Raw genomic sequence first — 22,403 nt, 5'->3', positions numbered from 1 at the left:
CAACAGGCGTTCTTGTAGAGAGAGATCCAGTCCAGACCTTCACCTAATGGACCCATTGAAGATGTTAAAACCGCCAGGCTCAGGCAGATCACAATCCCGGCACACGCCACTATGATGGTTCCTGGCAGAGTGTCAGTCAGCCGGGAGCAACGACCAAGGCATCTGGTGATGGAGGCACCAGAATGTAGAGAGCTTCTGGGGGTTTAACGGTACAATGGACCCTGGTGACAACAGATGGAATGGACCAAAAGACCATCAAGGTACTGGTAATGAATGTGACCAATAGGACCATCCGTGTAACAGGATGCCCCATCATCGCACAGTTCCACCTGAGCGCATCTGTAGCCCCAGCGAGTGTCACCACAAACTCATCTGAGATGGCATTGGATCCAAAGACCTTGAACTTTGGAGACTCCCTGATCTCAGTGAGGGACAAGGACCACCTGAGGGAGCAGCTTGCCCTGCACACCGAGGCATTGTTCACAAACACCTGGGACATTGGCAAGGCTCACAGAGTTGAACATTGGATCCAGGTGTCTGACCCTTCAGATAGCGGTCATGGCACCTGGCCCCAGGAGACTTGGAGGATGTACGCCCCCATCTGGATGATCTTCTGCCGGCAGGGATCATCCTGGAGTCCAGGAGCCCCTATGCTTCTCTGATTGTTGTCACATGGAAGAAAAATAGGGATGTCTGAATGTGCATTGAATACCGTCGACTCAACATGCTCACCATTCAGGACCAGTACACCATGCCAGTACACCATGCCCCGGGTGGATAAGGCACTGGACTGCCTCATTGGGAGAAAGTGGTTTTCGGTCCTGGACTTGCAGAGTGGCTACTACCAGATCCCAATGCATACAGCAGATCATAAGAAGACAGCTTTTATCTGTTCCTTGGGAGTTTATGAGTTTGTCAGGATGCCTCAGGGGATCTCTAGTGTGTTACAGAGAAGTTACAGGATTACCTCAATGGCGCCACTGTCATGGTGAGGATGGACAACCACCCCCTTACGTATGTGTTGAAGTCAGTGAAACTGGATGCTACTGGACAGCAGTGGCTCGCTGGACTGTCCACATACAACTTTAGTACAGACCTGGTTGCACTAACATCAATGCAGATGCCCTCCCTCACGCTCAGCCGGATTATACAGCTGGATGCACCTTGTGGAAGGAGTTGTCTTCAGCAGACGTGATCTGCCAGGCTACAAGTCGGCAGGATCCAGACAGAGCCAGGAGTGTGCATTGGTTGGGACACTCAGCTGAGGTGGTACCCGCCACCTACTGCAACATCACCAGTCTGGAGGTATCTGAGCCACAGCGTCTGACCCGAGATGAGATCTGTATTTTCACAGCTACCGGATACTGGCATTGCTCCATTCCTGAAAGCCAAGACCATGGGCGCGGATGTGTCCAGAGACATCCTTCATGACCCAGAGCAAGCTGCAATGCTGAAGGAGTGGAAGACGCTCATGCAGAAGGGTAGAATCCTGTTAAAGGAAAGCAAAGTTGGAAACTGGCTATTACATCACCTGGTTTTGCCACAGAGATTCCGCTGAGCTGTATCGTGTGCACTTCACGACCAGCACAGACATCTTGGCAGCGACTGAACCTTCAAGTTGGTCCACTTAAGGTTTTTCTGGCCCAACTAGCAGCATATTTCGAGTATTATTGCGAGCACTGTACCAGGTGTGTCACCAGGAAGAACGCAGCCCGTCCTGCAGCCCATTTCATTGTCTGCAGAGTTCCAGGACCATGGACGTCGTCTGCATTGACTTCCTCAAGCTGGAGATGGACAGGCAAGGAGAATAGAACATCCTGGTGGTGACAGACCACTTCCCTCAGTATGCACAGGCGTTTCCCACAAAAGATCAGCATGCCACCACTGTTGCCCACGTGTTGTGGGAAAAATAATTTGTGCACTACAGCTGGCTGGCCAGGATACATTCCGACCAGGGGCCAGACTTTGAATCAACACACATCAAGCAGATGCTGGAACTGTTTGGCATCAAGAAGACCCTACAATTCCAAATCACCCTCAGGGGGGTGCTCAAGCAGAGAGGTTTAATTGTACCTTCTTGGCCATGGTAGGCACCCTGAGGCCAGAGGAGAAGAAAAGATGGAGTCAGCATGTGGCCACCCTGACCTATGTGTACAACTGTATGAAGAATGGTGCCACCGGGTTTACACCACATTTCTTGATGTTTGAAAGGGATGACAGGCTCCCTGTAGACCTGTGTTTTTGAGTGTCTGCAGATGGAACAGGCAGCGAGAACTATGCCAGCTATGTTAAACAGCTCAAGCGCCAACTGGAGCAATCATATCAGCTCACCCATGCTGCCACAGAGAAGGGGGTGGAAGGGAACAAACGCTGCTATGACACCAAGGTCAGGTGTCACGCTCTTCAATCTGGCGATCTTGTGTTGATTCCCAGATACAAACTGCAGAAAGCTAGGGGAATCAGCTTCCCTGTCCTTGCTTCCAAACTTTGGAATGCGATTCCCTTACCTATTAGATCTGAACATTCTCCTACCATTTTCAAACAAAGCACCAAATTATGGTTAGCTACCAATGTTGTCTAAATGACCAAACGTATTTCAGGACCCGCCCCTGGCTCATCAACTACCTCCGCCTGTATGTTTCTCTTGCTACTTGTAGATATTGTGCTATGCACACTGTAAAATATGTACATCTATTCGGTGACTGTAGATATTCTTGCACATTACATTGTTTACTATGTATAACCTTGTTGTATACACTGGGCTAACCTGCCACTTTAAAATGTAACCTGTACTGTGTTATACACCCTTTGTCAAGATATGCGCCCGGTTGCACTCGAGCCTGGCTGCGCTATATAAATAAATAAAATACAAATACAAATACAAATTGATTCGCAGCCTGGGAAAGAGAGGTTGCAAAAAACTAGGCGACAAGAGGGAGTCTCAGCCTTTCATCATAGAGCATCTGCTGGGAGAGCTCCCTATTTAATGACTGCGAGACGAAGGATGGCCAAGGAATATCAAGACCATGAACTGGAAACCACCTGCTCCCAGTCGGTGATGAGGTTGAGCTGACACCGGCGGTGACCAATAAAAGAGGGGCCAAGGGGCCGGTGACGAGACAGCAGCGCTGAAAAGCCCAAAGAAGATCCTTTGAAGGTTCAATCCCTGGAAGTTTCTCCAGCTACTGAGAGAACATCAGATGGTCAGCCAGAAGCCAGTGAAGATACCGATGCTGAGGGCGATCAGTTTGGCGTCTACCTAGATCAATGGTTAGATCACACACTTGTGTGGGTCGCAACAATCACAGAGCCAGATCCCACTAGTAGCAAACCTGAACCCCATCCTGAGAGTGTTCCTTCAGCGGTTGTTAATGATCCTGCTCCAATTGTCCCTGCCATGCTGGACGTGGTAAAGGAACCCTTACCCATTCCTCCACTGTAAGAAAGGGTCCCCAACCTGGTTCAGAGTGCTCTGCCCAGTCTGGGGGAAAACCTACATTAGGCCCCGGCTGCTCTCCGTCATAGCACATGGGAGCGCAAACCTGTTATAAAATTATCATATGATACACCAGGGGTCCAGTGTGAGGTTGCAGTCTGTTCCTCTCAGTCTTCATCCCTCCTTCTCTAGAGCAGGTTCCTATGGGGTTTCGGGGTACTGTGGGAGGTACCTGAGATTCAGGGTACAGGGTGGCAACCGGTGGCCTGTCTTAAATCCTGTCTGGATAAATTAATTGACCTGGGCAAGGATATCCTCTGGGCCAAGGATAGTTTAGTGGGGGGGAGCATGTAACCCCAATGGCGGGGGATTAATAAAAGGGCCCCCGGCATGTTAAGCCGCGCCAGGAATCCCAAAATAAAAAAAGAGAAAATCGGTTCCCCTGCCAAAATTACCGCACCGGGAACCAGGAAATTGAATAAAGGGACTAGTATAAGAAGCTCTCGCACCTTGGCACACGAGGGACCCTTTACTTTGGGATAAAAAAAACCTGTCACCAGCACTGGCAGAGTGCCGGTTGACAGTGGGAGAAAACCCTTCAAGTGGGTTAGAGGTGCTCTGCTCAGCGCCGGTCACCTTTGCAGTCCAGGCCTCTAGGCTTGTGCTCCCCTTGTCAGGGGATTGCTCTGAACACTGTGTTGCTGCCCCCAGGTGGCCACTGATTGCTGGGCCCCTACCACATATTGAGCTACCGGCACTACCAACAGCTGGGGAGCGCCCAATGTTTTTAGCCTTCTGGGGCTGGGTTTAATTTAAGGAAAGGGGCCACCCCCTTGACAGGTGGCCCGCTGAGACCTGGGATACACCTGACAGATGTGGCCCAGGTGTGAAAAGTGCTGGAGGGCCCCCCACTGTACCTCTGAGTGCTGGGCTGCATCCGACATACGCAGCCCAGCCCATGTAAAGACTTTGGGGCCCCCACGCACTGTTGCTGGTGCCGCTGCTGCCTACCACCGCTTGCTGCTAGCCTGAGCCATCACCGGGGAGCGCAGAGAGAAGATCAAGAGAGCAGCAGCGGAGATCTTGAGACTGCCCTGGTCAAGTTGTCTTGAAAGTAAGGTCTTTATAAATAGTTTTTAATACAGTGCACTGTATAGACTTGTATATTTTTTTAAAGACACTTTTATATTTTTAATATTTGAAGGACTCTTTTCTATTTTTGTGTGTTTTACTTTTTGGTAACGCAGTTGCTTAGGAGTAACATAAGTTGTATATAGTGTTTTGTGTTTGCTCCTTTTATACAAAAGGGTATGCTGGTATGCCGGATAAAGTTATAAGGGAAGGGTTAAGCTGTCTATTGTTTGACCACCTACACCTGTTTCCCAATAAAGTGCGATAGACGATCACCCCGCTACAACAGCGTCTCCAAAAAACAGGGAGATGGACTTTTCCTGAGAATAAAAAGAAGTTGCCACATTATGCCTGCACTAAAAGTTCCTGCACTGCGTACCAATGGAATAGAGAGTTGCCTTCACCTGGCCATGTATCACTCACATAGTGCATTGGACAGGTGGATATATTCAACATAGCAAACTGTCTACATGCCACATACTTGCACACATTATGAGTTCTGAAACTGAAAACAGTATGTGCCCAACACAAACACGAAGCGCAAGCAGAGTGGTAGCAAACTGATAGATGTTAGTGAGGCAGAAACATGGAGAAATTTACTCTAACCCCAAGACTAAAGCAAGATCACTTCAAATTCTGGAAGGACTTAAATGTGTCCTTTTGGGTCACACTGAGTTCAGTCACTCAGCACAGTGCCAACCTGTAATGTCAGGAGCACGTTTGATTTGAATGATAGCTTTAAGGCTTCTTAACTAATCAGCATCAATATAAAATGTGTAGATCTGTCCTCCCATATCCTGCAATGACTATGCAGAATCCAGAATGTCTCTACTGTTTACATGGAACAGCACCTGTTTTCTTCCTCCTTCCACTCGTGCTCTGCACTCCTGGCTTTTACCCATTCTATGAAAAGACTGGAGGTGAGCATTATGCTTCAACTTCTTTTATTACTACTCCTCAGCAGTTTCAACAAACCAACAAATCAATAACAAACACTGAAAATGTCCCAATAGACTTTTCTTCCTTTCTTCCTTTAGAACTACAATCCCCATAGTCTCTGTAGTCCATCTCACTCCATGCTCTCAGCTATGTCCACTTCCTGTCCCTGAGCTCCTGCTCTTCTTTTACTGCTCTTCATGCAGATAAGTACATTTTCACCTCATTTCCTTACATAGTATATGTAGGGGTCGTTTTTTAATGAGAGCCTAAAGGGTACATGTTAGCAATGTTAGAATGACTAAGGAATAGAGTTTATGTGTATACTAACGCAACAGATATACCTCAAATTGAGTACATAGTACACGCGAGAATTTCCATACGTGCAACATTCTCTTAGTAATCAGACCGTATTGTGAAGTACGGGCCCTGCAGCGCACTCGCCCCGTGCCGCATCACTGCCACATCGGGGGTGGATCGCGCTGTGCCCGCAGGGGCCCCAGAGCCTCACTGAGGCAGGAGATCGGCGTGCCGCTCCGGCCCCCTCCTTTGGGGAGGCGGGGCCGGAGCTCAGAGCGTCAGAGCCCGTATCGCACTTGCTGTGGATACGAACCCGGGCACAGCGGTGATTCTCTCCAAGCCACCCCACGGAGTTGAGGGGAACAAAGGCAATTTAACCCCGACCAAAGTCGGACACATACATTATAAACATTGCGCACGCGTACCAATCTACAGCGACAAGCTGCACACGTGCGAGGAGTGATCAAGCTCTGTGAGACTCACAAGCCCAGGCTCCAGAAATATTCTAAGCCACCAGAGGGCCTCTTGAGACCTAATTCGCCGATCACAGGCTCTGGAAGAACAATTTGCCCAGTGCAGCCACAGAGTACACAAAGAAAATAAAATAAATAAATAAATACATTTCCATAATAATTACAGAGGTAACACAGAAGTAGTTACCGGAGATTGACCAGAAATCTCTACAACCACCAGCTAGTGAAGTGGGCGTGCTGAGACACCTGTCTCAGGTACATCAGGCACACAGCAACCTCCCAGAATGTCAGAATTTGAATGGAGTGAAGAGGAACAGTCCTTGGACTTAGCTGCCAGCTTCAAAGAGATGCTGGGAAACTCACGAGTGGATGCTGGGGCGCAGGGGGTGAGACCCCTAAAGGAACGCCTGGAGACCCTGGAAGCAATCCTACACCAGCCTAAGAGTAGCACCAGTAAGGCAGATTGCACGCCCATCAAACCCTCTACAGCAGGGTCTAAGCGGAGTACTCAGGCCCATAAGAGGAAATCCTCTTGTGACCCCCAGGGCCCTTTGGATGGGGCGAAAGATAAGGCCCTGGAGGTTGTTGAAACCTTTGCAAAGCTCAGGGAAGCATATTTGCAGTGCCAGACCGTGCCAAGCCTCACAACCCCCACTCCAGGGGAAGAAGGTGATGGAGAGGAGGACACAGGCTCGGAAGAGGAGCCAGTGGAAGGTGACCTGCCCTACCAAGACGAGGAAGAGACAGTGGAGGAAGAAGAGGTCAAGCTCAGCAGCGGCAAAAGAGCCCGTAAGGAGAAACACCTTGAGGAGATAGAAGAAGATATGTTCGACCCGGACAGCATCCGGAACCGAAGATCATCGGACTGGCAACCATCACCAAGAGTTGCACAGTACATGACCGTAAGATTGAGGAAAGCACTCGACAGAGAAGTGCGACAGTGCCTTCGCGCAGAGTGCCCAAGGCCAGACCTTCCGGGTAAAGTAGCCGAAACCCCAGAGCGGGATCCCAGGCATCGACAGATCTTGGAAGAGTTGCCAAGAAAAAGTGCTGGACCTAGCAGGTCCTCTGGCAAAGATCATGGACCTGGCAGAGAGTGCTAGAGACACGGGGGAAGAAGTAGACCCAGACGCCCTGGCAGGGTGGGCTCAGAGAGCAGTCTGCTTACTAGGCAATGCCAACTGCGCCATCGCCTCAGAACGAAGAAGAGGCTTATTGCTGGAGATTGATACCAAGCTCAGTAACCTCGCATCATATGAAGCAGGAGAAGTGGCGCAGGAACTTTGGGAAAGAGATGGGCCGTTTCATCGGTACCTATACCTCTCTGGAGAAGGCTCAAGCTTTGATCCGAAAAATCTTCCCTAACTGAGTTTTTACCGGGATCGGTCGCCACAGGGGTCGCGCGGCTGGTCGAAGCCAAGGAGGCAGAAGACCCCCGAATCTCAGAGCCCAATACTGGGAAAGTAGGCAGCAGGATTCCTTCTTCCCAGCCAGGGGACATTTCTCGAGGGGACGCAGAGAGAGAGGATCCGGCTGAGGTCAAGAATTCCCACAAGGTGAGAGTAACACATTACCCTCCGGTAGGAGGGAGAACTTATATGTTCTGAAGAAACTGGCACGTGCTTTCCAGTGATGCTTGGGTATTGCAAACTGTGTCAGGTCTGCATCTAAAATGTATAAAACCTCCTGTACAAGAGTGTAGACCACACCAGCAGCAATTACTGCACTCAGAGCAGAGCCTGCTAGATCACGAGCTCCTTCAGCTCGCCCAGAAGAACACCATAGAGAGGTGTTCAAGTACACCCAGCTTCGTGAGCAACATGTTCCTAGTAAACAGGAAAGAGAAGGTACGGCCAGTCATAAACCTCAAGGGGCTGAACGGACGGGTAGTGTACCGCCATTTCAAGATGGAGGGCATCCACCAGCTCCGAGACTCCCTCAGAGAAGTAGATTGGCTGACGAGACTGGATGTGAAGGACGCCTACCTAACGGCCCCAGTTTTAGAGGTATTCAGGACCTTCCTGGCTTTTTGCTGGAAAGGGCGGTTTTGGCAATTCAAGACCATGCCCTTCGGGCTTGCATCGGCTCCTTGGGCTTTTACGAAGCTGATGAAACCAGTGGCACCAGCAATATGAGAGAAAGGCATAAGGTTGATCATTTACCTAGACTACCTCCTGCTGCTGGCCGAGGACCGGGAGGCACTGCTATACCAGACAGAATGGGTGCAGGAACTGCTGTTGTCCCTAGGATTCTAGTCAATGTGGAGAAATCAGACACCACACCAGCACAGAGACTAGACTTCCTAGGTTTTATATTAGATACCAGGAAAGCCACGCTGGAACTTCCAGCGCGAAAAATACGCGACTTCAAGTGGGAAATAAGAGGATGTCTTCAGAAACAAGTAGTTTCGCTCAGGATGTTAGTTTGAATAGTGGGGCTACTAGCAGCCTCCATTCAAGCCATATTTCCCGGGCCCTTACACTATCGTGCGCTGCAGAGATTAAAGATAAGACACTTGCAGCAGGGCTTGAGGTATCATCAGTTAGTACCTTTGGATCACAAATCCGTGACCGAACTGGAATGGTGGTTGAAGAATATGGATGCCTGGAATGGGCGGGCCATTTTCGGAGATTGGCCAGACCTGATCATAGAGTCCAATGCCAGCCGCTTAGGCTGGGGAGCTCGATGCGGGGACCTGCAGACAGGGGGGAAATGGAGCGAAAAGAAGCTTCTTCTTCACATAAACTGCCTGGAACTGTTAGCGGGTCCTTCGCGATCAAGGCCTTCACAAAGGGGAAGATGAAATTGAGCGTATTATTGAAGATGGACAAAATCTCTGCAATCCATTATACAAATCACCCAAGTGGCACCAGATCCAAGATGCTAGCAGAACTAGCAAAAGACTTTTGGCATTTTTGCCTTCAGTCAGAGACGTCAGTGACAGCGGAGTACCTACCTGGTGCACTGAATGTAGTAGCGGACTGGAACTTACGCTACCTCACAGACTCCAGCGATTGGAAGCTGGATCTGACAGTATTTCAGAGTATGAATCAGAGATGGGGGCCGCTACACATAGACCTCTTCGCATCCCTGCTGAACGCACAGACAGCCGAGTACTTCAGATGGAGGCTGGACCCGGATGCTCAAGGGACGGACGCATTCCTGCAGGAATGGAGCGACACCCGCACTACACGTTTCCCCCATTCATGATGCTGAGGAGAGCTCTAGCGAAATGTCGGAGAAAGCAGAACTGCTACTAGTGGCACCACTGTGGAAGTCACAAGTATGGTTTCCAACTCTTATGGAACTAGTGGTAGACCTGCCGAGAGTACCACCAGAAGGAGAACGACTGCTCACAGACCCAGCTGGGTCATGTCATTCTCTGAGAGTGAGAGGGACACTCCCGCTCATCGCGTGCAGGATATCAGGAGACGTTGGGCGTTGCCAAGCATTTCGCCAACAAGCCGCAGAGCTTATTGCAGAATCCTGGGCTCCATTAACTAGAAGGAGCTACGAGGCAGCTTGGGCCAAATGGATTGGCTGGTGCAAAGGGAGAGGTGTTCATCCCATTTCAGCGCCTGTAGTGATGATCCTAAATTTTCTTGCGCAATTATTGCAAGACGGAAGAGCATTCCGCACGATAGGCATGTACAGGTCACCGATATCGGCAGGACACCTGCCGATGGAAGGCATCCCAGCTGGGGAACACCCAACGGTAGTCAGGCTCATTCGAGGCGCCAGATTTAAGGTTCCCACGGACCCTCGTTATAATACAGTTTGGGACATATCAGTAGTCCTTCAGCTCTTGGAAAGTTGGCCGGTAGACAGATATTTGTCCCTTAAGCAGTTGTCGGTTAAACTGGCAATGCTTTTGTGCCTAGTTTCTTGCAAGCACGTATCAGATGTGAAAGCGCTAGAGATAAATAGAAGGTCCTTTGGACCCGATGGTGTAACTTTCTCGATAGTAAAAAGAACTAAGACAGGGACCTCAACAGTACACTATCCATATTTCCCAAGTAGATCTAAGTGGTGTGTAGCAGGCTGTATCAGAGAATATGAAAAAAGGGCAGCAGAACACAGAGCAGCCGGTACCACGCAATTGCTTATAGCGCGTAGGAAACCTTTTCAGGGCAAATCCACAGCCACCATTGCTAGATGGGTTAAGGAAATCATGCAAGCAGCAAACATTGATTTGGGGAAGTACCGAGGGTATTCTGTGCGGGGAGCTATGGCATCTAAAGCCTTTACAAAAGGAGTGTCTTTGAGAGAGATTATGCTAGCAGCAGACTGGGCTAATGGTCATACATTTAAGGAGTTTTATTTTAAGCCGACCGAGAACCTAGCGGTCGCTGTGCTGGGGAGCTTTGAACAAGCATAATGCTCGCCTCCAGTCTTGTCATAGAATGAATAGTACCCCTGCTAACTGCGCAGGGAGTATCAATTCTATTGAAGACTAGGAGACTAGCATTAAATTCCCTCTCTATGTATGTATTGCCGATATTAACGCATTTATATATTGCAGATGATGATGCTTGGTATAATAGTGTCAATACATGGACGCCACCCTGACTTTCTGTTTTATATTATCCCTAGGGGAGGAGCAGAAGAACAATTGAGATGACATATATTTTATTTAAAAAGTTTTATTTTGGTTAAAAAAACTAAAAAACAATTCTGTCACTTCTTCCTCAAAAATATTGGATTCAATCACTTCTACGGTATCGTTACTGAGGATCGAATTATAGGATAGGTTCAGAACGATGACGAACTGGCATTTGTTTGTTTTGTCTTGCATGTGTGAGTTGGTTGATAGGCCCGGTTTGTTTTAACTGCGAGGTAGGACTCAGTGCCTCGGAATGTGCTAGTGTTTTATGTTGGGTCTGTGAGTCCTATGCGGTTAGGGTGGAAGTTCGGTTGTGCGCACTGTTTAGTTGTATCCGTAAGGGGCGTCTAGTGCCACGGTTGCCTGTTAGGTGTTTCATGGAGTAGTGTTACTGTGCATTTGTGTGTAGTGTGGATGCGTTTGTGGATTATATGCATTAGTATGTACCATCTAAGGTTGTGTCCAGAGTCTCTGAGAAGAATTAGTGAGTGTGAGAATTTGATTAATGCCAGGTGTGTCTATGTGCGGTGTGGTTAGCCCTTAGTCGTCTAGAGTGGCATAGGTTATGTTGGAGGAGCAGGAATGCAGGGATTGGTTAGTATATCGGTTAGTTGTGACGGTGCCTCAGGAGTATGTCTTCAGCGCAAATCTGATTGCCGCTCAATGGTACCCTCCAGCACTCCTGATTGTGGTCCGTTGGAGCACCTCGTCTCCTCTCCAAGCACAGAGACTAATCTCCCTCATGGTTCTTTCAAGTGCAGAGGGTTGGTTTCCCCTAGTGTGTTACCATAGTCACTCGGCAGGGATTAGTCAGAGTAATTGTGCTTTGACCTGTTGTGAGAATGGCTGCTAAATGGAAGCACATCTAGTTTTCAATAAATTTGAGCAAGTGATGCGCGATTCCGCTTTCCTAATTATCTGGGTGAGACATGGTTAGTATAACGTGTCAATTTAATGCATTACATGGCTGGTGTTACCTGAATGCATAAGAGTTGCACGTGGGGTGCCTTTCTTGAGTCTGTATGCTGTCGGGCATGCTACTCTTAGCTGATCTTTTTAGCTCGGGATTGGGGTGAGGTGGGTGGTGGGGTATGTTTGGTCCTCCTTGATTTCTTTGCTGTTGTCTGCGACCATGTCCCTTGGTGTGTTTCTTTCGGTTCTCTATGTTTTGCTGCTGTTGTCCCTTTGCGTTTGTCATTGGCCATTGAATAACCATGTTTTTATTCATTTTTTAAAGGTTAGGTGGACTTCTGTGGTTCTAATTTCTTCTGGCAAAGTGTTCCATAGGTTAGCAAATAGGCGTGAGAATGCTGTTCCTCCACATTTCCTGTTTTCATATAGTTTTGTCTCTATTTGCAGGTCGTCGCTTGATCTTAGGTCCCTTCTTAGCTGGTAGCGGCTGGTCTTGGCCTAAAGGAATTCGGCTCCTTGTCTGCGTAAGGATTTATGGTCAATGCAGAGGGCTTTGAATTAAATGCTTTTTTTACTGGTAACCAATGTAGGCTCCTCAGAGCTGGAGTGATGTGGTCTCTTCTGTTTAATCTCAGGAGAATCCTGGCTGCAGTGATTTGGATGCATTGATGTTTTTTGGTAAGTCTTTCCGGCATTCCTAGGTAGAGACTGTTTGCATAGTCAATTCTTGTTAGTATCAGGGATATGATTGTATGGGTTCTGTGTGGAAAAGAGAGTTATGAGAGCAACTCCCTGAGTAGTCACAGTAGATAGAAACACTTTTTGTGATTGCGTTGGGTTGCGGTTCCATGTGTAGTTCGTCGTCCATGAGTATTCCTAGGTTATTCACCACATTGGAGGTTTCCGATTGGGTTCACATATCTGTCGGCCAGTCCAGTTGTGGGTTGTTTACGTTGCTTTCTGAGGGTGAGACCATTATTTCTGTTTTGTACGGGTTCAGTTTGCGGTTGTTCATTGTCATCCAGTTGTAGATGTCTGCGAGACAGTTGTTGAGGATGTTGTTTGGTTCCTGGGTCATGATCATCTTCACAATCAATTGAATGCCATCTGCGTAGTTGTAGGCGGTCAGTCTGTGGGTTCAAATGATTTTCATCAGGAGGGACATGTAGATGTTGAAGAGTAGGAGGAGAGGCTGGATCCCTGTGGAACACTGCAGGAAATGTTTTTGGTATTTGAAGTAAAAGTTGGTAGATAGGTCCTTTTGGTTCAATTTTTGAGGAAGGAGGTAAGCCAGTATTAGCATAATTGATGGCGGCCCAATTGACCTTTTCCAAACTGACTGCATTTTTTGGTTAGTTTTTTCTAGGAATTACGGTCAATTTCAATTAAAGATAGATGTGGGTTAGGTTAAGGGAATAGGTTAAAGTGGGGGGTTCTTCCCCTGCATTTTCGAACAATAAAACAAACAAAAACTATTAGGGGGGGGCATGGCTACAAGGCCATGTAAGAGGACATCCTCTTTGAGGGGCTCTGGTTGATCTTGCAACAATCGGATGTTAAAGTGCGCTTGGAAGTGTCTGTGCCGTACATAAAAGAAGGTGCAGACCCATGAAATACAGGAGCTGCAATGGAGCTCGTTTTTGGATTTAGGGGTACGTTGATTCGGAAGATTTAAGCCCCAAGAAGTTTGTGATGGCTGGTAAACTGTGAATCCAAGATGACGTGCCATCAGGAACAAAGGAACGGGAAGGCTCACACGACGATCGAGAAACGGCAGAGCTCCGCTGTACTGTAATCATAGGCACAACAACGGACAGGCTTCAACGCAGCACGATTGAATAATGTCCCCCTGTTGCTACACAGCGGATCCATAACTGGGGCTGGTTGTTTGGGACAGTGTAAACTTCGGTTTGCGTGTCAGCAGTGGAGCTCATGGATGCGACCGTGCATCGCTGGACTGGGTAACCGAAACTTCAGCACATAGGCAGAGCATGTGTCGTTGAGGCTTGTTAGCTTTCCTGGAGTGTGGAGGAGAAGCGTATGCATACAGCGCATTAGTCAGAAGGCTGAAAGAACAACAGTGCATGAGTCATTTGAGATATACATTGTATCAAGCTGTTCAGAACGAATGGGAAGAACGCCTGCTGGCGAATGCCTGACGGACTCAGCAATCCACTACAGTAGAACTGAATAGGGCAGAGCTGTAACAACTTTGCACCGCTACTGCAGTAGGAGATGGATGAATGCGGATGGAAGCACCTCTGCAGTCGGAGTGTTCACAACATTAACGCACACATCCCAGCAGATGACACGAACCGAATAGTAAACACAACTTGGCGCAGCTACACAAAGCAAACCCAGGATAGCAGACGAGGCTCTGCCCACCGGCCTAAATAGATTGTACCTATTAGTAAATACAGGACAGCAGCAAGGAAACTATGCAAGCTGAGAGGCACCTCAGCCCTGCGTGCTTTGCAGTAAGAAGAGATAGGAAGCCTACTGGGTAGACGCAGCCTGTCTGCAAGTACCTTCAATGCGAATGAGATGGGGCAAGACATGGTGGATGGAGCCCTGTTGGGGAGACATGAATAGCCACTGAACAGATTCCGGCTACGACTATCCAATGGAGGTGTAAACAGATCCACAGCTGCTTATTGCATGAACCCACACTGCAAGCTCTTCCCATGTGGAGCAGTGCTCTAATGGCCAGATCACTGTACTAGGGACATCCCTTGGTGGAACAAAGGAGACCCAGTGCACTCGGTTGGGGGGTGCATGGTGGCACGCCACTGACCGGTACGGCCGCCAGTCACAATAACTGTGGACAATAACTGGCTCCCAGGCACCCCTTGCGCAGCCCGCCCGGGCCCCAGTGCCAGCGGCAGTCTCATCCCATTGGGGCTGGTGAGTGGGGAGGCTTGCCCACAACTCCTGGGCATGACGCCATATCCAGCAAACCACTAAGAACGAAGAGTAAGCAGCCCACGCTGGAAGAATACGCCAGAACACCGCTGGGCTCTGAAGGAACCAGGAGCAAGGAGAAGATCCCTGCTGGGAGTGCAGTCACCATGGGTACCAACCAGGAGGTCCTTGCGGCTATTGCAGATCTCAAAGTAGCCTGGGAGACCAAACTGGGTCTGGCTATTACTGAACTGAAAGCAGCACTGGAGCTGAAAGTCGGGGCAGTGCAAGAGGAAGTGAACCTTCTCCGACAAGATGTCAAGTCGTTGGCAGAACGCACAGAGAACATGGAAAAGGAGGTGGACCCGAACACAACACATAAAGCAGACCTTCACGCCCTAATGCAGCATGTGGGTAATCTAGAATCCGTATTGTTGGCTTGCCAGAGAGGGCTGCAGAGTTCGTTGAATCTATGTTGCTGCAGGAGATAACTGGAGGAGTTTTGTCCCAGGGGTTCACGGTGGAAAGGGCGCACAGGGTACTAATGAGGAGGCTGCCGCCAGGCAACCCCCCTAGGCCGGTGAACGCTAAGATCCTCAACTATCGGGATCGAGAAAGAATCCTTGAAAACTTCCGTAAGGGCAGAGCGGTACAAAGAGGGACAGCAAATATAACCGCATACCCGGATTACACCTTGATGGTACAACGTAGCCGCATGTCCTTTGGAACTGTCAAAAGAAGATTGCGTGAAGCAGGCCACAAGTACATGCTGCTCTACCCGGCGAAGCTGAAGGTGTTCCATAAAAACAGAACCTTGTTTTTCGAAACCCCGGAAGAAGCTATGGGTGGCTCGACACGCAAAGCTGCCCCCAGGGGTTGGGCATCCAGATGGGAGAAGGAGAAGGCAGAGATAAGTAATCTATGGACGGGGCACCAGAGGGTGCCGCAGCCTAAGACTATGGGACTTGATTATTGCATTAAATGTAGCTTATGGGCTGGTATGATCAGGTCGGATTGGGACACTATCCGTGAGCACTGAGATTTTTACCCAGTTAGGGAGCCTCATGGAGGTAGTCCTCACACCCCCATTTAGAGTAGTTTAGTTAGGTTACTGGTAGTCCGGTGACACCCTGCCGGGCTTCTGTTCTCGGCACACCAAGGCAGAACCAGAAGCGGGGTCGCCTGAGATCCAGGGATGGAGATGGGCATTTGTTGGGGTTGGTAGGGTGAGGGGAGGGAAAGGGTGGTGTGTGGGGGTTTGTTGTTGGGAAAAGGGGGGAGGGGGAGTTTGTTTTGGGCGGGTGGGTAATGAGCCGATATGGGAATCTTAACTGGCGGGAGGGAGGGCAGAGAGGGAGGGCAGGATATTGCATACATGGCGTCGGGGTGCCTTTGAGTGGTTACCTGGAACGTTAGGGGCCTCAATAGTTATTTGAAGCGCAATAAAGTTATGAAGTACCTGAAAAGGATGAGGGTTGACATAGCATTATTGCAGGAGACCCACCTCACCAGGGAGAAACTGGAGGTGGTTAAGAGGAAGTGGAGGGGGAGCATAGCGGGTGCCACATACTCGGCCTATGCAAGAGGAGTTATCACGTGGGTAGCACCCCACGTACCATTCCAATTGCTTCAGTCCATGGGAGACCCAGAAGGCAGACTGATCGTTGTGAGGGGGATGCTGGAAAACCGGGAAGTGAGTATTGTAAACCTATATGCCCCCAATCAGGATACAGCGGCCTACTTTCGGACCCTGTATGGTAAGATCAGCCCCCTACTGGGTGGCGGGATGCTATGGGGAGGAGACTTTAATTGTGTACTGAACCCTAAGCTGGACAGGTCAGACAATAAGATAGACAAGCCCACCCCGGCTGCAAAGGTGCTAAAGGTCCTCCTGAGAGACTTCGATCTTGTAGATGTCTGGAGGCAACTGCACCAGCCGATAGACAATACTCACACTACGCGGCACCACATGATCTGCACACGAGACTGGACTACGTGTTCACTGCTGCCGACCTGGTAAGCGATATGAGAGGTGCAGATTATAGGGCTGGTGTGCTCTCAGACCACTCCCCTCTGGTCCTGGAGTGGCAACACCAACCCCTTAGAGCACGGATTCCGACTTGGAAGCTCAGAGCCGAAGCTCTGCAGGACTTGGGATTCCGGGAGGCTTTAAGGGAGGAGATCACAGAGTACTTTGAGATTAACACTGGTAGTGTCTGATCGATGGGAACTGTGTGGGAGGCATTTAAAGTGGTGGTGCGGGGGGTGACTATGTCAAAATCCAAAGAGCTCCAGGGAGGCATAGAACGAGAGCTGCGGGGAACGGAGGAAGAGTTGTAAGACATTATGCGTAGGGGAGGCACCACCAAGGAAGACGGGGTAAGGATGAGACAGCTTCAACAAGCTAGTTGTGAACACTGGGACAGGTTATGTAAATGAAGCTACAAGAAATACGTGGAGAAGCAGCATGCGGGGGGAGACAAACCAGGAAGGTTGTTGGCCTGGCTGTATAAAATCGATGCACCAAAGCTCGCGATTAGGGAAATCAGTGGAGAGGGAGGGAAGATCCTGGACACCCAGGAGGGAGTGAATGACGAGTACCACAAATGGCTCTATGAGGACCCAGGCGGAGCTGGGGACCGAGAAATCCGGGACACGCGAGAAGACATGGGCCTGCCTACCTTAGACAACTTAGAACGGGCAGATTTAGACGCCCAATCACAATAGAGGAGTTTGTGTTAGCGATTCGACACCTACCCACTTGTAATGCTCCAGGGTCAGACGGGCTCCCGAGCGAATTCTACAAAACCTATAAACAGGAGCTGTTACCCCCGTTGCTGGCTATGTTTAATGAGTCGTATGAGCAGGGCAGGTTGCCAGAGTCCTTACGCGAGGCGGCGATTATTCCACTCTTAAAGCCAGGTAAGCCGTGCACAGACTGTGGGTCATACAGACTGCTGTTGATGCTCAACCAAGATAGCTAATTCCTTACGGCAGTGCTGGCAAACAGGCTTAAGCGTGTTATCAGCAAACTGATACACGCGGACCAAACAGGCTATGTCCCTGGTAGGAATATAACTGATAATCATAGGAGACTGCATCACATAATCGATCAGACAGAGGAGGACCCAGGGGAGCTGGCGATCATCTCGCTCGACACAATCAAGGCTTTTGACTCAGTAAAATGGCCCTGGCTGCTGGCGACCTTAGAGGCCTATGGAATGGGCCCACGGTATCTTAGGTTGGTTAATATGGTATACAGCTCCCCAATGGCTAGGGTTAAAACGGGTGCTGTGATTTCAGACAAGTGGCAACTTAGCAGGGGCACCAGACAGGGATGCCCCTGGTCACCTATGCTGTATATATTAGCGTTGGAGCCATTGGCTGTCTGCCTTAGACAACAATACAGAGAAATTGGGATACGCACCGCAGGCGGTCTGCACCTCATTTCATTATTTGCCGACGATATACTCATGTACCTGCGCTTCCCAGAAGAGAATACACAATACATCCTGGAGGTGATGGAACGATATGCCGCCCTCTCTGGCATAGCAGTAAACCCCCAGAAATCTAGTATGTTTCCCTTAGGGAGATATAGACTTGTTCCACCAGGGGGTCTGCCGGTATTGCCAATACCCTGGCAAACCAAGTCGTTCAGATACCTTGGTATTGACATATACCATACGACGGGAGAAGAACATAAACACAACACGGTGAAGGCAGTTGAAGGTATCAAAAATAGCATGGGCTTCTGGTCCAGATTCCCTCTGGCCATGATGGGGGGAGCAGCTCTAATCAAGATGGTAGTCTTGCCCAGACTGTTACACTTCTTCGTAAATATCCCGCATGAGACCCCTAGACGTTTCTTCGCCAGTCTCCACAGTTTGTGCAGGGGCTTCATATGGCATAACTCCAGGAACAGGGTTGCTCTTTGGAAATTACAGAATTCGTGTGACAGGGGGAGAATAAACCTGCCGAACCTTGAGTTATATTACCTAGCGGGACAATTGCAATACGTGGCCAGATGGCTGTCTGAGGAAGAAACAGCGGAAACCATGCTGTTGTGCATGGAACCGGCTCCCTATTTCCTTAGAGAGGTGGTGTGGCTGTCTAAGCCAAAGGTATTAGAGATGGCGCGGCTGTTGGTGCTTGGCTGGGACGTTTGGCATAGAGCATGGCGGTTGGTGGGATACCCGGCTTCGTTTTCTATGCAAGTGCCGTTGGCGGCGCTATGCAGAGAGGACCCTCAATTGATACAAGGTGTCCGTAGATACTGGGAACCCATGGGCCTGGCCACTTTGGGAGACATATGGCAGGATGGAGAGGAGGTAGAATTCCAGAAACTTATGGAGGACACCGGGGTGCATAAGGGCAACATATAACCCACTCCAGAATTGTTAAGCGGGTGCGAGAAAAATGGCGCCGGTGGTGCTCACGGAACAACCGGATGCCACCATGGAGATGATATATAACATCTCGGAGGGTGGGCACGAGATATCCTGCATATACGAGCTACTGGGGTCCAAGGTGAGGAAGGAATTGTCCCTATTGAAACAGCTCTGGGAGGAAGAGGTGGGAGAGCCTATGTCGGATAGGTTATGGGATAGAGCCCAGAGATATCATAAGAAAGTGTCCCGAAATGCGAGGCTCCAACAGATCCCATTATATGTCACACATAGGGCATATCTGACCCCTAGTAAGATTGCTAGGTTTGGGGGCCAGACGATCCAGGGATGCCCCAGGTGCGGGGAGGAGGAAGCCGGGATGTTACACATGTTCTGGGCTTGTCCGGAGGTGGATAGATTTTGGTCTGAACTGAAAATACGCCTGGTGGAAAAAGGTATTAAGCTTGAGGTGGAGTCAGCCTGGGCATGCATGCTAGGTGGTTTCCCTAGGCCACGTCATCTGAGGCACATTAGCAAGATGAAGGACTTGGCATACATCCTGGCCAAAAGGAAGATTGCAATGTGCTGGAAGGCAGCTCACAGGCCCAGGATGAAGTTGTGGTCGGCTGACCTTTTGAAATGGGCTGAGGCTGAAACAGCTGTTTGGTTCGAAGCGGTCAGCAGGGGAGGTGAGGAGGAGGTAGGACCGCTAATTGAATGGAGGCAATTGGTGGCCACCATGGTGGGCCCCCACCAGCCCGATCACAGTGTTGATGATATGGATGTGAGGAGGACAATCGACCCGCCTGAGGGCGTACAGGCTGATGATACGGACATTATTTCTCAAGTTGGGGGGGGCGGGAGGGAGCGGGACTGAGGAACATAGTTTGTAATGTTACTTTTTTAGACATGGACATGGAAGTCCTAATTATTGTAATGTTTGGTGTGTTGTTATAAAATAATAAAAAATGTTAAAAAAAAAAAACTATTAGGTCAATTTGGAAAAGGTCAATTCTTTTGGATCAAATAGACCTAAACCGGTAAGCCACCTTAAGGCGGATTATTGTATGTGGCATTCCATCAATCTTTTTATTAGTGTTGCGTGGCTAATTGTGTTGAATGCTGCAGATATGCCCATAAGTATGAGGGCAGATTGGGTGCCATTGTCTGCATTTATTTTCAGGTCTTCTCTTATTGATTGGAGTGCTGATTCTGTTCCTCTCATTGGTCTGAAGCCAACTTGCGTGTGTTCTAGTATTCCATTTGTTTCAACGTATTTAAATAGGATTTTGTATACATGGTTCTCCAAGATCTTTGCCAGGGAAGGCAAGTTGGAAATAGGTCTGTAGTTGCTTGGATCTTCTGCACTTTCCGATTACTTTGTTAATCAGTCGTTTGATGTAGTCTGATTTGAAGGAGTTTGGAACAATTCCCGTATTTAGTTACAGGTTCATTAGGTACCGGAAGTGTGACGCTGAGGTTTTGTGGTCAAGGATTTCTTTGAAGATGTCCAGGGGGCATGGGTCTCTTGGAGATCCTGTGAGGTTGGTGTCCTTGATAAGTGCTGAGACAGTTTCTTCGGTAATTGGTTCGAAGCAGGTGAGTCTTGCTGTAGTCAATGTTTCGCCCATTGTCTGTGCTTCAGCGGTTATGGTTGTATTAGCGTGGTTTGTTTTGATGGTCTGTTGGAGTGGTTATATTTTTGATCTTAAGTGGTTGTGATGCTGTCACATAGTGCTTGTGTTGGGGTGACCACTTTGTTGCAGGATGAATTTTTTTTAAATCTCTTTGATGATTCCGACAAGTTATTTTTCTGGGTTGGTTTCCTATTCAATTCTTGTACTTTATTATTTTTATTTTGCTTTGAGTACTGTTGAATTGTATATCAGAGCTGTATTTGATATTTTATTTTGTCCTGTCAGTTGTACTGTTCTCTCCATATTTCTTCCATTTTGCGGATAGCTTTTTTGAGTTTTTTCAGCTCTTCTGTGAACCATCTTGCGCTGCGTTTTTTTGGTGTGGCTTTGAATGGTTTTCCTGGTGCAAGTCAGTCTAGGGCCTCAGTGATCCATTTGCTGAGTATGTTTTCTGCTAAATCAGGGGTCATTTCGTTTAGCTCTATGGTGTTCAGTTGGATTGATTCTAGCAGATCTGTTAATGACTTCAGGTCTAGACTCTTCCGGTTTCTTTTCCTGGTGGTGTGTAGTATTGCCTTTCCGGCTTGTATGCGGGTTTGGAGTTTGATGTAGCATTGTATCAGGTAGTCACAGGTGCATTTGCCCAGGGCAATGGATGGTTCCATGATCCTTCCTGCAACCCATCACCTAATTACTCTTCTAGAAGCTCTTGTAAGAGAGTTTTTTTAAACCAGAAGGGAGCAGAAAGTTTAAGGTAGTTCAAAGGCAGGCTTAAGACACAGCTTATGAAACTTACCATGCCCTCTTCAGGGGAGGAACAGGAGTGTCTCTGCTCAACTAGAATTCCTTTTGATTCCTGACCAGGCATTTTCCATAGAAGAGCAGTACTTCAAATCCCTGTACAGTGCATTTTCTGTGCTCCATCTGCTGAATATTCCATGCGTTCCTAACTCATAATTAGGTGGTATTTTAATAATAGCATGTATTTAAAATGGTAATTAAAATGTTACATGTTACCACCGTACTCAAAATGATGTCCAAGTTGTCACAAACACTGCTTCTTTTAGCAAATAAATTTGCCCTACCTGAAAAACATACTTTTTCGTTAAGAAAATCTTGAAGTTTCAATGTAATTGTATTGCTAATTCTTTCAGTGCAGAATGTTTCAGTTTATCATTTTTATCTTTTTGAAATTATGGGCCTCATTACACGGTAGGCGCTAAAAAACGGGATTTACCGGCATAGCGCTATTAGCGTGTCCGCCCTCACAGGAGACCGCCAATAGCGCACCATTACGAGTAAGCGGACACGCGCATAGGGCCATGCCGGTAAATGACCCTACCGCCATGGCGCTAAAGCACCTTACCGGGCCCGCCCAAAGTGCTGATAGCACCTCCGCCCTCACTGTACATGCTATTTGCGGTCACCGCTATTAGCGATGACCGCTATTAGCGGTGACCGCTATTAGCATCGACAGTTAAATAGCGGAAGCGGAAATAGCGTCATCGCACCGGAACGGGAAAGAGCACGGCGGCCATCTTTAAAAACACAATCCATTGCCATCCTCTGCCCCCTGAACCATATTGGAGTAGTGAGCTGTGTGAAATCAACCGTGACACCTGCATCATGCCCAAGGCCCTGAAGAAAACATGTGACAGGCAGCGGAAGGAAAAGTACACCAAAGAGGAA

Source organism: Ambystoma mexicanum, chromosome 11 (assembly GCF_040938575.1).
Source record: "Ambystoma mexicanum isolate Mex_15411 chromosome 11, UKY_AmexF1_1, whole genome shotgun sequence".
Classification (NCBI taxonomy): Eukaryota; Metazoa; Chordata; class Amphibia; order Caudata; family Ambystomatidae; genus Ambystoma; species Ambystoma mexicanum.
Note: the sequence above shows the minus strand (reverse complement) of the source record.